At 37.8% G+C, this 16,391-nt stretch overlaps 5 non-coding genes across 5 annotated transcripts; 4 read left to right on the top strand and 1 right to left on the bottom strand.

The window, feature by feature from the left end:
* Window positions 1–51: 51 nt before the first annotated feature.
* TRNAT-AGU (transfer RNA threonine (anticodon AGU)) lies at window positions 52–125 on the bottom strand. The gene has a single exon. It is a non-coding gene; the product is annotated as a tRNA-Thr (tRNA).
* A 556-nt stretch (window positions 126–681) lies between these two features.
* TRNAS-GCU (transfer RNA serine (anticodon GCU)) lies at window positions 682–763 on the top strand. Its single transcript has one exon. It is a non-coding gene; the product is annotated as a tRNA-Ser (tRNA).
* Window positions 764–2,452: 1,689 nt separating this feature from the next.
* Window positions 2,453–2,534, top strand: TRNAS-GCU (transfer RNA serine (anticodon GCU)). Its single transcript has one exon. It is a non-coding gene; the product is annotated as a tRNA-Ser (tRNA).
* Window positions 2,535–9,960: 7,426 nt separating this feature from the next.
* On the top strand, window positions 9,961–10,042 carry TRNAS-GCU (transfer RNA serine (anticodon GCU)). The gene has a single exon. It is a non-coding gene; the product is annotated as a tRNA-Ser (tRNA).
* Window positions 10,043–11,731: 1,689 nt separating this feature from the next.
* Window positions 11,732–11,813, top strand: TRNAS-GCU (transfer RNA serine (anticodon GCU)). Its single transcript has one exon. It is a non-coding gene; the product is annotated as a tRNA-Ser (tRNA).
* Window positions 11,814–16,391: the final 4,578 nt, after the last annotated feature.

Consider the following 16,391-nt stretch of genomic DNA (forward strand, 5'->3'; position numbering starts at 1 on the left):
TGAAACACCTATTTTTAAGATAGGAAGCTTCTTTGTGAGGAGATGAAAACAAGGCACTGCTGAGATTCGAACTCAGGATCTCCTGTTTACTAGACAGGCGCTTTAACCAACTAAGCCACAGCACCAGAAAATAGCATGCATTTGAAATCCAAGGAAGATTGAAGCACCAATCGAACATTCAACTGGTTAGCGCAGCAAAACAATATTGAGCTTGAGTTCCATTCCACGTAGAGCAGAAACATGGAATAAGATTTCAATCTCAGTCATAACACTTAAGAAGCCAAGTAAATTTTGAAGAGCATTCATTTAAAAGACTGACAAATTTACAGAAGCTGTATCGAGGACAAAGGCTTTGAAGTTTTGCAATTGAATGAGCCATCTTTTAGCACAGCTGAAATTTGGGACTTGTTTTGCTTCCAAGTTATGACACAGAATAGACAGATTGAAGAAATGCCATGGCAAAACCAAAAGGAGGAAAAATTATGACTAATTGATATTAAAAACCTCAGCACTGGTTCATTTCTGATAGAGTTTTCCCCAAGCTAACTTCAAACAACAGGCACTGTAGTTGACGAGATAAGTCAAATCTGACAAAAGCCAACATACAATCTTCAGTGAAAAAACACTGACTGGTAAAAACCCTCTCAACATTTTCCCACCTAAACGCACAGGTGCTATGTAGACGAGGTGGCCGAGTGGTTAAGGCGATGGACTGCTAATCCATTGTGCTCTGCATGCATGGGTTCGAATCCCATCCTCGTCGGATTAATCTGCTTCTTCTTTCGTGTTGAATGGTTTGGTTTTCATTTTTAACCCAAGCGGTGGACACTTCAAGCATGAAAGTTTACAATACTCCTGTGCTGCTATCAAACTTTGCAGAGTCAGATATGTAAATCCACTGGTTTTAATTTGTAAAGCTTGATGCCATCCTATATTCTGTAAAGAAAATTATATCCTCTAATTCCTTTTAAAGTGTTTCAACAGCAGAGAATTTTTTTTCTCAATTGCATTATATTAGGGCTATGGGAAATTAATATTTGATGACAAGCAAGAGTAAAAGTCCTCTTTTTGGGGTAAAAACCCACAAAATGAGATGAAGAATAGAAAGCACTGCTGACATTCAAAATCAAGATTTTCCTTTTACTAAATAGGCTCTTTGACCAACTAAGCCAAAGGACAAACAGGTGAAAAACATTAAAAAGCCTGCTTAGAGAGTTAAACAGCCCTAAACTGAGATAAAGAAGGAAAAGGACTGCTGGCATTCAAATTCAAGATTTTCCATTTACTAAATAGGCTCTTTGACCAACTAAGACAAAGGACAAACAGGTGTGATACATTAGAAAGCCTGCTTAGAGAGTTAAACAGCCCTAAACTGAGATAAAGAAGGAAGAGGACTGCTGGCATTCAAATTCAAGATTTTCTGTTTACTAAACAGGCTCTTTGACCAACTAAGACAAAGGACAAACAGGTGTGATACATTAGAAAGCCTGCTTAGAGAGTTAAGAAGCCCCAAACTGACATAAAGAAAGAATAGCACTGCTGGCACTCAAATTCAAGATTTTCTGTTTACTAAACAGGCTCTTTGACCAACTAAGCCAAAGGACATAAAGATGAGAGACATTGGATAAACGGATTAGAGATGCATAGAAAGGAGGCATTTCAAAACAAAAGCAACTGGTTTTACATTGTCATGCTTGAAGCCATCTTTCTTCCTTTATATCTCATAGATAGAAGAGATTTTTAATCTCACAATTGCACTATCAGTCGCAAGTGAAACACCTATTTTTAAGATAGGAAGCTTCTTTGTGAGGAGATGAAAACAAGGCACTGCTGAGATTCAAACTCAGGATCTCCTGTTTACTAGACAGGCGCTTTAACCAACTAAGCCACAGCACCAGAAGATGGCATGCATTTGAAATCCAAGGAAGATTGAAGCACCAATCGAACATTCAACTGATTAGCGCAGCAAAACAATATTGAGCTTGAGTTCCATTCCACGTAGAGCAGAAACATGGAATAAGATTTCAATCTCAGTCATAACACTTAAGAAGCCAAGTAAATTTTGAAGAGCATTCATTTAAAAGACTGACAAATTTACAGAAGCTGTATCGAGGACAAAGGCTTTGAAGTTTTGCAATTGAATGAGCCATCTTTTAGCACAGCTGAAATTTGGGACTTGTTTTGCTTCCAAGTTATGACACAGAATAGACAGATTGAAGAAATGCCATGGCAAAACCAAAAGGAGGAAAGATTATGACTAATTGATATTAAAAACCTCAGCACTGGTTCATTTCTGATAGAGTTTTCCCCAAGCTAACTTCAAACAACAGGCACTGTAGTTGACGAGATAAGTCAAATCTGACAAAAGCCAACATACAATCTTCAGTGAAAAAACACTGACTGGTAAAAACCCTCTCAACATTTTCCCACCTAAACGCACAGGTGCTATGTAGACGAGGTGGCCGAGTGGTTAAGGCGATGGACTGCTAATCCATTGTGCTCTGCATGCATGGGTTCGAATCCCATCCTCGTCGGATTAATCTACTTCTTCTTTCGTGTTGAATGGTTTGGTTTTCATTTTTAACCCAAGCGGTGGACACTTCAAGCATGAAAGTTTACAATACGCCTGTGCTGCTATCAAACTTTGCAGAGTCAGATCTGTAAATCCACTTGTTTTAATTTGTAAAGCTTGATGCCATCCTATATTCTGTAAAGAAAATTATATCCTCTAATTCCTTTTAAAGTGTTTCAACAGCAGAGAATTTTTTTTCTCAATTGCACTATATTAGGGCTGTGGGAAATTAATATTTGATGACAAACAAGAGTAAAAGTCCTCTTTTTGGGGTAAAAACCCACAAAATGAGATGAAGAATAGAAAGCACTGCTGACATTCAAAATCAAGATTTTCCATTTACTAAATAGGCTCTTTGACCAACTAAGCCAAAGGACAAACAGGTGTGATACATTAGAAAGCCTGCTTAGAGAGTTAAACAGCCCTAAACTGAGATAAAGAAGGAAGAGGACTGCTGGCATTCAAATTCAAGATTTTCTGTTTACTAAATAGGCTCTTTGACCAACTAAGACAAAGGACAAACAGGTGTGATACATTAGAAAGCCTGCTTAGAGAGTTAAACAGCCCTAAAATGAGATAAAGAAGGAAGAGGACTGCTGGCATTCAAATTCAAATTTTTCTGTTTACTAAACAGGCTCTTTGACCAACTAAGACAAAGTACAAACAGGTGTGATACATTAGAAAGCCTGCTTAGAGAGTTAAGAAGCCCCAAACTGACATAAAGAAAGAATAGCACTGCTGGCATTCAAATTCAAGATTTTCTGTTTACTAAACAGGCTCTTTGACCAACTAAGCCAAAGGACATAAAGATGAGAGACATTGGATAAACGGATTAGAGATGCATAGAAAGGAGGCATTTCAAAACAAAAGCAACTGGTTTTACATTGTCATGCTTGAAGCCATCTTTCTTCCTTTATATCTCATAGATAGAAGAGATTTTTAATCTCACAATTGCACTATCAGTCGCAAGTGAAACACCTATTTTTAAGATAGGAAGCTTCTTTGTGAGGAGATGAAAACAAGGCACTGCTGAGATTCAAACTCAGGATCTCCTGTTTACTAGACAGGCGCTTTAACCAACTAAGCCACAGCACCAGAAGATGGCATGCATTTGAAATCCAAGGAAGATTGAAGCACCAATCGAACATTCAACTGGTTAGCGCAGCAAAACAATATTGAGCTTGAGTTCCATTCCACGTAGAGCAGAAACATGGAATAAGATTTCAATCTCAGTCATAACACTTAAGAAGCCAAGTAAATTTTGAAGAGCATTCATTTAAAAGACTGACAAATTTACAGAAGCTGTATCGAGGACAAAGGCTTTGAAGTTTTGCAATTGAATGAGCCATCTTTTAGCACAGCTGAAATTTGGGACTTGTTTTGCTTCCAAGTTATGACACAGAATAGACAGATTGAAGAAATGCCATGGCAAAACCAAAAGGAGGAAAAATTATGACTAATTGATATTAAAAACCTCAGCACTGGTTCATTTCTGATAGAGTTTTCCCCAAATTAACTTCAAACAACAGGCACTGTAGTTGACGAGATAAGGCAACTCTGACAAAAGCCAACATACAATCTTCAGTGAAAAAACACTGACTGGTAAAAACCCTCTCAACATCTTCCCACCTAAACGCACAGGTGCTATGTAGACGAGGTGGCCGAGTGGTTAAGGCGATGGACTGCTAATCCATTGTGCTCTGCATGCATGTGTTCGAATCCCATCCTCGTCGGATTAATCTGCTTCTTCTTTCGTGTTGAATGGTTTGGTTTTCATTTTTAACCCAAGCGGTGGACACTTCAAGCATGAAAGTTTACAATACGCCTGTGCTGCTATCAAACTTTGCAGAGTCAGATCTGTAAATCCACTTGTTTAATTTGTAAAGCTTGATGCGATCCTATATTCTGTAAAGAAAATTATATCCTCTAATTCCTTTTAAAGTGTTTCAACAGCAGAGAATTTTTTTTCTCAATTGCACTATATTAGGGCTGTGGGAAATTAATATTTGATGACAAACAAGAGTAAAAGTCCTCTTTTTGGGGTAAAAACCCACAAAATGAGATGAAGAATAGAAAGCACTGCTGACATTCAAAATCAAGATTTTCCATTTACTAAATAGGCTCTTTGACCAACTAAGCCAAAGGACAAACAGGTGTGATACATTAGAAAGCCTGCTTAGAGAGTTAAACAGCCCTAAACTGAGATAAAGAAGGAAGAGGACTGCTGGCATTCAAATTCAAGATTTTCTGTTTACTAAATAGGCTCTTTGACCAACTAAGACAAAGGACAAACAGGTGTGATACATTAGAAAGCCTGCTTAGAGAGTTAAACAGCCCTAAAATGAGATAAAGAAGGAAGAGGACTGCTGGCATTCAAATTCAAAATTTTCTGTTTACTAAACAGGCTCTTTGACCAACTAAGACAAATGACAAACAGGTGTGATACATTAGAAAGCCTGCTTAGAGAGTTAAGAAGCCCCAAACTGACATAAAGAAAGAATAGCACTGCTGGCATTCAAATTCAAGATTTTCTGTTTACTAAACTGGCTCTTTGACCAACTAAGACAAAGTACAAACAGGTGTGATACATTAGAAAGCCTGCATAGAGAGTTAAGAAGCCCCAAACTGACATAAAGAAAGAATAGCACTGCTGGCATTCAAATTCAAGATTTTCTGTTTACTAAACAGGCTCTTTGACCAACTAAGCCAAAGGACATAAAGATGAGAGACATTGGATAAACGGATTAGAGATGCATAGAAAGGAGGCATTTCAAAACAAAAGCAACTGCTTTTACATTGTCATGCTTGAAGCCATCTTTCTTCCTTTAAATCTCATAGATAGAAGAGATTTTTAATCTCACAATTGCACTATCAGTCGCAAGTGAAACACCTATTTTTAAGATAGGAAGCTTCTTTGTGAGGAGATGAAAACAAGGCACTGCTGAGATTCAAACTCAGGATCTCCTGTTTACTAGACAGGCGCTTTAACCAACTAAGCCACAGCACCAGAAGATGGCATGCATTTGAAATCCAAGGAAGATTGAAGCACCAATCGAACATTCAACTGGTTAGCGCAGCAAAACAATATTGAGCTTGAGTTCCATTCCACGTAGAGCAGAAACATGGAATAAGATTTCAATCTCAGTCATAACACTTAAGAAGCCAAGTAAATTTTGAAGAGCATTCATTTAAAAGACTGACAAATTTACAGAAGCTGTATCGAGGACAAAGGCTTTGAAGTTTTGCAATTGAATGAGCCATCTTTTAGCACAGCTGAAATTTGGGACTTGTTTTGCTTCCAAGTTATGACACAGAATAGACAGATTGAAGAAATGCCATGGCAAAACCAAAAGGAGGAAAAATTATGACTAATTGATATTAAAAACCTCAGCACTGGTTCATTTCTGATAGAGTTTTCCCCAAATTAACTTCAAACAACAGGCACTGTAGTTGACGAGATAAGGCAACTCTGACAAAAGCCAACATACAATCTTCAGTGAAAAAACACTGACTGGTAAAAACCCTCTCAACATCTTCCCACCTAAACGCACAGGTGCTATGTAGACGAGGTGGCCGAGTGGTTAAGGCGATGGACTGCTAATCCATTGTGCTCTGCATGCATGTGTTCGAATCCCATCCTCGTCGGATTAATCTGCTTCTTCTTTCGTGTTGAATGGTTTGGTTTTCATTTTTAACCCAAGCGGTGGACACTTCAAGCATGAAAGTTTACAATACGCCTGTGCTGCTATCAAACTTTGCAGAGTCAGATCTGTAAATCCACTTGTTTAATTTGTAAAGCTTGATGCGATCCTATATTCTGTAAAGAAAATTATATCCTCTAATTCCTTTTAAAGTGTTTCAACAGCAGAGAATTTTTTTTCTCAATTGCACTATATTAGGGCTGTGGGAAATTAATATTTGATGACAAACAAGAGTAAAAGTCCTCTTTTTGGGGTAAAAACCCACAAAATGAGATGAAGAATAGAAAGCACTGCTGACATTCAAAATCAAGATTTTCCATTTACTAAATAGGCTCTTTGACCAACTAAGCCAAAGGACAAACAGGTGTGATACATTAGAAAGCCTGCTTAGAGAGTTAAACAGCCCTAAACTGAGATAAAGAAGGAAGAGGACTGCTGGCATTCAAATTCAAGATTTTCTGTTTACTAAATAGGCTCTTTGACCAACTAAGACAAAGGACAAACAGGTGTGATACATTAGAAAGCCTGCTTAGAGAGTTAAACAGCCCTAAAATGAGATAAAGAAGGAAGAGGACTGCTGGCATTCAAATTCAAAATTTTCTGTTTACTAAACAGGCTCTTTGACCAACTAAGACAAATGACAAACAGGTGTGATACATTAGAAAGCCTGCTTAGAGAGTTAAGAAGCCCCAAACTGACATAAAGAAAGAATAGCACTGCTGGCATTCAAATTCAAGATTTTCTGTTTACTAAACTGGCTCTTTGACCAACTAAGACAAAGTACAAACAGGTGTGATACATTAGAAAGCCTGCATAGAGAGTTAAGAAGCCCCAAACTGACATAAAGAAAGAATAGCACTGCTGGCATTCAAATTCAAGATTTTCTGTTTACTAAACAGGCTCTTTGACCAACTAAGCCAAAGGACATAAAGATGAGAGACATTGGATAAACGGATTAGAGATGCATAGAAAGGAGGCATTTCAAAACAAAAGCAACTGCTTTTACATTGTCATGCTTGAAGCCATCTTTCTTCCTTTAAATCTCATAGATAGAAGAGATTTTTAATCTCACAATTGCACTATCAGTCGCAAGTGAAACACCTATTTTTAAGATAGGAAGCTTCTTTGTGAGGAGATGAAAACAAGGCACTGCTGAGATTCAAACTCAGGATCTCCTGTTTACTAGACAGGCGCTTTAACCAACTAAGCCACAGCACCTGAAGATGGCATGCATTTGAAATCCAAGGAAGATTGAAGCACCAATCGAACATTCAACTGGTTAGCGCAGCAAAACAATATTGAGCTTGAGTTCCATTCCACGCAGAGCAGAAACATGGAATAAGATTTCAATCTCAGTCATAACACTTAAGAAGCCAAGTAAATTTTGAAGAGCATTCATTTAAAAGACTGACAAATTTACAGAAGCTGTATCGAGGACAAAGGCTTTGAAGTTTTGCAATTGAATGAGCCATCTTTTAGCACAGCTGAAATTTGGGACTTGTTTTGCTTCCAAGTTATGACACAGAATAGACAGACTGAAGAAATGCCATGGCAAAACCAAAAGGAGGAAAAATTATGACTAATTGATATTAAAAACCTCAGCACTGGTTCATTTCTGATAGAGTTTTCCCCAAGCTAACTTCAAACAACAGGCACTGTAGTTGACGAGATAAGGCAACTCTGACAAAAGCCAACATACAATCTTCAGTGAAAAAACACTGACTGGTAAAAACCCTCTCAACATCTTCCCACCTAAACGCACAGGTGCTATGTAGACGAGGTGGTCGAGTGGTTAAGGCGATGGACTGCTAATCCATTGTGCTCTGCATGCATGGGTTCGAATCCCATCATCGTTGGATTAATCTGCTTCTTCTTTTGTGTTGAATGGTTTGGTTTTCATTTTTAACCCAAGCGGTGGACACTTCAAGCATGAAAGTTTACAATACGCCTGTGCTGCTATCAAACTTTGCAGAGTCAGATCTGTAAATCCACTTGTTTTAATTTGTAAAGCTTGATGCCATCCTATATTCTGTAAAGAAAATTATATCCTCTAATTCCTTTTAAAGTGTTTCAACAGCAGAGAATTTTTTTTCTCAATTGCACTATATTAGGGCTGTGGGAAATTAATATTTGATGACAAACAAGAGTAAAAGTCCTCTTTTTGGGGTAAAAACCCACAAAATGAGATGAAGAATAGAAAGCACTGCTGACATTCAAAATCAAGATTTTCCATTTACTAAATAGGCTCTTTGACCAACTAAGCCAAAGGACAAACAGGTGTGATACATTAGAAAGCCTGCTTAGAGAGTTAAACAGCCCTAAACTGAGATAAAGAAGGAAGAGGACTGCTGGCATTCAAATTCAAGATTTTCTGTTTACTAAATAGGCTCTTTGACCAACTAAGACAAAGGACAAACAGGTGTGATACATTAGAAAGCCTGCTTAGAGAGTTAAACAGCCCTAAAATGAGATAAAGAAGGAAGAGGACTGCTGGCATTCAAATTCAAAATTTTCTGTTTACTAAACAGGCTCTTTGACCAACTAAGACAAAGGACAAACAGGTGTGATACATTAGAAAGCCTGCTTAGAGAGTTAAGAAGCCCCAAACTGACATAAAGAAAGAATAGCACTGCTGGCATTCAAATTCAAGATTTTCTGTTTACTAAACAGGCTCTTTGACCAACTAAGACAAAGTACAAACAGGTGTGATACATTAGAAAGCCTACATAGAGAGTTAAGAAGCCCCAAACTGACATAAAGAAAGAATAGCACTGCTGGAATTCAAATTCAAGATTTTCTGTTTACTAAACAGGCTCTTTGACCAACTAAGCCAAAGGACATAAAGATGAGAGACATTGGATAAACGGATTAGAGATGCATAGAAAGGAGGCATTTCAAAACAAAAGCAACTGGTTTTACATTGTCATGCTTGAAGCCATCTTTCTTCCTTTAAATCTCATAGATAGAAGAGATTTTTAATCTCACAATTGCACTATCAGTCGCAAGTGAAACACCTATTTTTAAGATAGGAAGCTTCTTTGTGAGGAGATGAAAACAAGGCACTGCTGAGATTCAAACTCAGGATCTCCTGTTTACTAGACAGGCGTTTTAACCAACTAAGCCACAGCACCTGAAGATGGCATGCATTTGAAATCCAAGGAAGATTGAAGCACCAATCGAACATTCAACTGGTTAGCGCAGCAAAACAATATTGAGCTTGAGTTCCATTCCACGTAGAGCAGAAACATGGAATAAGATTTCAATCTCAGTCATAACACTTAAGAAGCCAAGTAAATTTTGAAGAGCATTCATTTAAAAGACTGACAAATTTACAGAAGCTGTATCGAGGACAAAGGCTTTGAAGTTTTGCAATTGAATGAGCCATCTTTTAGCACAGCTGAAATTTGGGACTTGTTTTGCTTCCAAGTTATGACACAGAATAGACAGACTGAAGAAATGCCATGGCAAAACCAAAAGGAGGAAAAATTTTGACTATTTGATATTAAAAACCTCAGCACTGGTTCATTTCTGATAGAGTTTTCCCCAAGCTAACTTCAAACAACAGGCACTGTAGTTGACGAGATAAGGCAACTCTGACAAAAGCCAACATACAATCTTCAGTGAAAAAACACTGACTGGTAAAAACCCTCTCAACATCTTCCCACCTAAATGCACAGGTGCTATGTAGACGAGGTGGCCGAGTGGTTAAGGCGATGGACTGCTAATCCATTGTGCTCTGCATGCATGGGTTTGAATCCCATCCTCGTCGGATTAATCTGCTTCTTCTTTCGTGTTGAATGGTTTGGTTTTCATTTTTAACCCAAGCGGTGGACACTTCAAGCATGAAAGTTTACAATACTCCTGTGCTGCTTTCAAACTTTGCAGAGTCAGATCTGTAAATCCACTGGTTTTAATTTGTAAAGGTTGATGCCATCCTATATTCTGTAAAGAAAATTATATCCTCTAATTCCTTTTAAAGTGTTTCAACAGCAGAGAATTTTTTTTCTCAATTGCACTATATTAGGGCTGTGGGAAATTAATATTTGATGACAAACAAGAGTAAAAGTCCTCTTTTTGGGGTAAAAACCCACAAAATGAGATGAAGAATAGAAAGCACTGCTGACAATCAAAATCAAGATTTTCCATTTACTAAATAGGCTCTTTGACCAACTAAGCCAAAGGACAAACAGGTGTGATACATTAGAAAGCCTGCTTAGAGAGTTAAACAGCCCTAAAATGAGATAAAGAAGGAAGAGGACTGCTGGCATTCAAATTCAAAATTTTCTGTTTACTAAACAGGCTCTTTGACCAACTAAGACAAAGGACAAACAGGTGTGATACATTAGAAAGCCTGCTTAGAGAGTTAAGAAGCCCCAAACTGACATAAAGAAAGAATAGCACTGCTGGCATTCAAATTCAAGATTTTCTGTTTACTAAACAGGCTCTTTGACCAACTAAGACAAAGTACAAACAGGTGTGATACATTAGAAAGCCTGCATAGAGAGTTAAGAAGCCCCAAACTGACATAAAGAAAGAATAGCACTGCTGGCATTCAAATTCAAGATTTTCTGTTTACTAAACAGGCTCTTTGACCAACTAAGCCAAAGGACATAAAGGTGAGAGACATTGGATAAACGGATTAGAGATGCATAGAAAGGAGGCATTTCAAAACAAAAGCAACTGGTTTTACATTGTCATGCTTGAAGCCATCTTTCTTCCTTTATATCTCATAGATTGAAGAGATTTTTAATCTCACAATTGCACTATCAGTCGCAAGTGAAACACCTATTTTTAAGATAGGAAGCTTCTTTGTGAGGAGATGAAAACAAGGCACTGCTGAGATTCAAACTCAGGATCTCCTGTTTACTAGACAGGTGCTTTAACCAACTAAGCCACAGCACCTGAAGATGGCATGCATTTGAAATCCAAGGAAGATTGAAGCACCAATCGAACATTCAACTGGTTAGCGCAGCAAAACAATATTGAGCTTGAGTTCCATTCCACGTAGAGCAGAAACATGGAATAAGATTTCAATCTCAGTCATAACACTTAAGAAGCCAAGTAAATTTTGAAGAGCATTCATTTAAAAGACTGACAAATTTACAGAAGCTGTATCGAGGACAAAGGCCTTGAAGTTTTGCAATTGAATGAGCCATCTTTTAGCACAGCTGAAATTTGGGACTTGTTTTGCTTCCAAGTTATGACACAGAATAGACAGACTGAAGAAATGCCATGGCAAAACCAAAAGGAGGAAAAATTATGACTAATTGATATTAAAAACCTCAGCACTGGTTCATTTCTGATAGAGTTTTCCCCAAGCTAACTTCAAACAACAGGCACTGTAGTTGACGAGATAAGGCAACTCTGACAAAAGCCAACATACAATCTTCAGTGAAAAAACACTGACTGGTAAAAGCCCTCTCAACATCTTCCCACCTAAACGCACAGGTGCTATGTAGACGAGGTGGCCGAGTGGTTAAGGCGATGGACTGCTAATCCATTGTTCTCTGCATGCATGGGTTCGAATCCCATCCTCGTCGGATTAATCTGCTTCTTCTTTTGTGTTGAATGGTTTGGTTTTCATTTTTAACCCAAGCGGTGGACACTTCAAGCATGAAAGTTTACAATACGCCTGTGCTGCTATCAAACTTTGCAGAGTCAGATCTGTAAATCCACTTGTTTTAATTTGTAAAGCTTGATGCCATCCTATATTCTGTAAAGAAAATTATATCCTCTAATTCCTTTTAAAGTGTTTCAACAGCAGAGAATTTTTTTTCTCAATTGCACTATATTAGGGCTGTGGGAAATTAATATTTGATGACAAACAAGAGTAAAAGTCCTCTTTTTGGGGTAAAAACCCACAAAATGAGATGAAGAATAGAAAGCACTGCTGACATTCAAAATCAAGATTTTCCATTTACTAAATAGGCTCCTTGACCAACTAAGCCAAAGGACAAACAGGTGTGATACATTAGAAAGCCTGCTTAGAGAGTTAAACAGCCCTAAACTGAGATAAAGAAGGAAGAGGACTGCTGGCATTCAAATTCAAGATTTTCTGTTTACTAAATAGGCTCTTTGACCAACTAAGACAAAGGACAAACAGGTGTGATACATTAGAAAGCCTGCTTAGAGAGTTAAACAGCCCTAAAATGAGATAAAGAAGGAAGAGGACTGCTGGCATTCAAATTCAAAATTTTCTGTTTACTAAACAGGCTCTTTGACCAACTAAGACAAAGGACAAACAGGTGTGATACATTAGAAAGCCTGCTTAGAGAGTTAAGAAGCCCCAAACTGACATAAAGAAAGAATAGCACTGCTGGCATTCAAATTCAAGATTTTCTGTTTACTAAACAGGCTCTTTGACCAACTAAGACAAAGTACAAACAGGTGTGATACATTAGAAAGCCTACATAGAGAGTTAAGAAGCCCCAAACTGACATAAAGAAAGAATAGCACTGCTGGAATTCAAATTCAAGATTTTCTGTTTACTAAACAGGCTCTTTGACCAACTAAGCCAAAGGACATAAAGGTGAGAGACATTGGATAAACGGATTAGAGATGCATAGAAAGGAGGCATTTCAAAACTGAAGCAACTGGTTTTACATTGTCATGCTTGAAGCCGTCTTTCTTCCTTTATATCTCTTAGATAGAAGAGATTTTTAATCTCACAATTGCACTATCAGTCGCAAGTGAAACACCTATTTTTAAGATAGGAAGCTTCTTTGTGAGGAGATGAAAACAAAGCACTGCTGAGATTCGAACTCAGGATCTCCTGTTTACTAGACAGACGCTTTACCCAACTAAGCCACAGCACCAGAAGATGGCATGCATTTGAAATCCAAGGAAGATTGAAGCACCAATCGAACATTCAACTGGTTAGCGCAGCAAAACAATATTGAGCTTGAGTTCCATTCCACGTAGAGCAGAAACATGGAATAAGATTTCAATCTCAGTCATAACACTAAAGAAGCCAAGTAAATTTTGAAGAGCATTCATTTAAAAGACTGACAAATTTACAGAAGCTGTATCGAGGACAAAGGCTTTGAAGTTTTGCAATTGAATGAGCCATCTTTTAGCACAGCTGAAATTTGGGACTTGTTTTGCTTCCAAGAAATGACACAGAATAGACAGATTGAAGAAATGCCATGGCAAAACCAAAAGGAGGAAAAATTATGACTAATTGATATTAAAAACCTCAGCACTGGTTCATTTCTGATAGAGTTTTCCCCAAGCTAACTTCAAACAACAGGCACTGTAGTTGACGAGATAAGGCAACTCTGACAAAAGCCAACATACAATCTTCAGTGAAAAAACACTGACTGGTAAAAACCCTCTCAACATCTTCCCACCTAAACGCACAGGTGCTATGTAGAAGAGGTGGCCGAGTGGTTAAGGCGATGGACTGCTAATCCATTGTTCTCTGCATGCATGTGTTCGAATCCCATCCTCGTCGGATTAATCTGCTTCTTCTTTCGTGTTGAATGGTTTGGTTTTCATTTTTAACCCAAGCGGTGGACACTTCAAGCATGAAAGTTTACAATACTCCTGTGCTGCTATCAAACTTTGCAGAGTCAGATCTGTAAATCCACTTGTTTTAATTTGTAAAGCTTGATGCCATCCTACATTCTGTAAAGAAAATTATATCCTCTAATTCCTTTTAAAGTGTTTCAACAGCAGAGAATTTTTTTTCTCAATTGCACTATATTAGGGCTGTGGGAAATTAATATTTGATGACAAACAAGAGTAAAAGTCCTCTTTTTGGGGTAAAAACCCACAAAATGAGATGAAGAATAGAAAGCACTGCTGACATTCAAAATCAAGATTTTCCTTTTACTAAATAGGCTCTTTGACCAACTAAGCCAAAGGACAAACAGGTGCGAAACATTAAAAAGCATGCTTAGAGAGTTAAACAGCCCTAAACTGAGATAAAGAAGGAAAAGGACTGCTGGCATTCAAATTCAAGATTTTCTGTTTACTAAACAGGCTCTTTGACCAACTAAGACAAAGGACAAACAGGTGTGATACATTAGAAAGCCTGCTTAGAGAGTTAAGAAGCCCCAAACTGACATAAAGAAAGAATAGCACTGCTGGCATTCAAATTCAAGATTTTCTGTTTACTAAACAGGCTCTTTGACCAACTAAGCCAAAGGACATAAAGGTGAGAGACATTGGATAAACGGATTAGAGATGCATAGAAAGGAGGCATTTCAAAACTAAATCAACTGGTTTTACATTGTCATGCTTGAAGCCATCTTTCTTCCTTTATATCTCTTAGATAGAAGAGATTTTTAATCTCACAATTGCACTATCAGTCGCAAGTGAAACACCTATTTTTAAGATAGGAAGCTTCTTTGTGAGGAGATGAAAACAAAGCACTGCTGAGATTCGAACTCAGGATCTCCTGTTTACTAGACAGACGCTTTACCCAACTAAGCCACAGCACCAGAAGATGGCATGCATTTGAAATCCAAGGAATATTGAAGCACCAATCGAACATTCAACTGGTTAGCGCAGCAAAACAATATTGAGCTTGAGTTCCATTCCACGTAGAGCAGAAACATGGAATAAGATTTCAATCTCAGTCATAACACTAAAGAAGCCAAGTAAATTTTGAAGAGCATTCATTTAAAAGACTGACAAATTTACAGAAGCTGTATCGAGGACAAAGGCTTTGAAGTTTTGCAATTGAATGAGCCATCTTTTAGCACAGCTGAAATTTGGGACTTGTTTTGCTTCCAAGAAATGACACAGAATAGACAGATTGAAGAAATGCCATGGCAAAACCAAAAGGAGGAAAAATTATGACTAATTGATATTAAAAACCTCAGCACTGGTTCATTTCTGATAGAGTTTTCCCCAAGCTAACTTCAAACAACAGGCACTGTAGTTGACGAGATAAGGCAACTCTGACAAAAGCCAACATACAATCTTCAGTGAAAAAACACTGACTGGTAAAAACCCTCTCAACATCTTCCCACCTAAACGCACAGGTGCTATGTAGAAGAGGTGGCCGAGTGGTTAAGGCGATGGACTGCTAATCCATTGTTCTCTGCATGCATGTGTTCGAATCCCATCCTCGTCGGATTAATCTGCTTCTTCTTTCGTGTTGAATGGTTTGGTTTTCATTTTTAACCCAAGCGGTGGACACTTCAAGCATGAAAGTTTACAATACTCCTGTGCTGCTATCAAACTTTGCAGAGTCAGATCTGTAAATCCACTTGTTTTAATTTGTAAAGCTTGATGCCATCCTACATTCTGTAAAGAAAATTATATCCTCTAATTCCTTTTAAAGTGTTTCAACAGCAGAGAATTTTTTTTCTCAATTGCACTATATTAGGGCTGTGGGAAATTAATATTTGATGACAAACAAGAGTAAAAGTCCTCTTTTTGGGGTAAAAACCCACAAAATGAGATGAAGAATAGAAAGCACTGCTGACATTCAAAATCAAGATTTTCCTTTTACTAAATAGGCTCTTTGACCAACTAAGCCAAAGGACAAACAGGTGCGAAACATTAAAAAGCATGCTTAGAGAGTTAAACAGCCCTAAACTGAGATAAAGAAGGAAAAGGACTGCTGGCATTCAAATTCAAGATTTTCTGTTTACTAAACAGGCTCTTTGACCAACTAAGACAAAGGACAAACAGGTGTGATACATTAGAAAGCCTGCTTAGAGAGTTAAGAAGCCCCAAACTGACATAAAGAAAGAATAGCACTGCTGGCATTCAAATTCAAGATTTTCTGTTTACTAAACAGGCTCTTTGACCAACTAAGCCAAAGGACATAAAGGTGAGAGACATTGGATAAACGGATTAGAGATGCATAGAAAGGAGGCATTTCAAAACTAAATCAACTGGTTTTACATTGTCATGCTTGAAGCCATCTTTCTTCCTTTATATCTCTTAGATAGAAGAGATTTTTAATCTCACAATTGCACTATCAGTCGCAAGTGAAACACCTATTTTTAAAATAGGAAGCTTCTTTGTGAGGAGATGAAAATAAAGCACTGCTGAGATTCGAACTCAGGATCTCCTGTTTACTAGACAGGCGCTTTAACCAACTAAGCCACAGCACCATAAGATGGCACGCATTTGAAATCCAAGGAAGATTGAAGCACCAA

The sequence above is a fragment of the Dendrobates tinctorius genome, unplaced genomic scaffold, assembly GCF_039654945.1.
Source record: "Dendrobates tinctorius isolate UK_male_01 unplaced genomic scaffold, ASM3965494v1 ptg000204l, whole genome shotgun sequence".
NCBI lineage: Eukaryota > Metazoa > Chordata > Amphibia > Anura > Dendrobatidae > Dendrobates > Dendrobates tinctorius.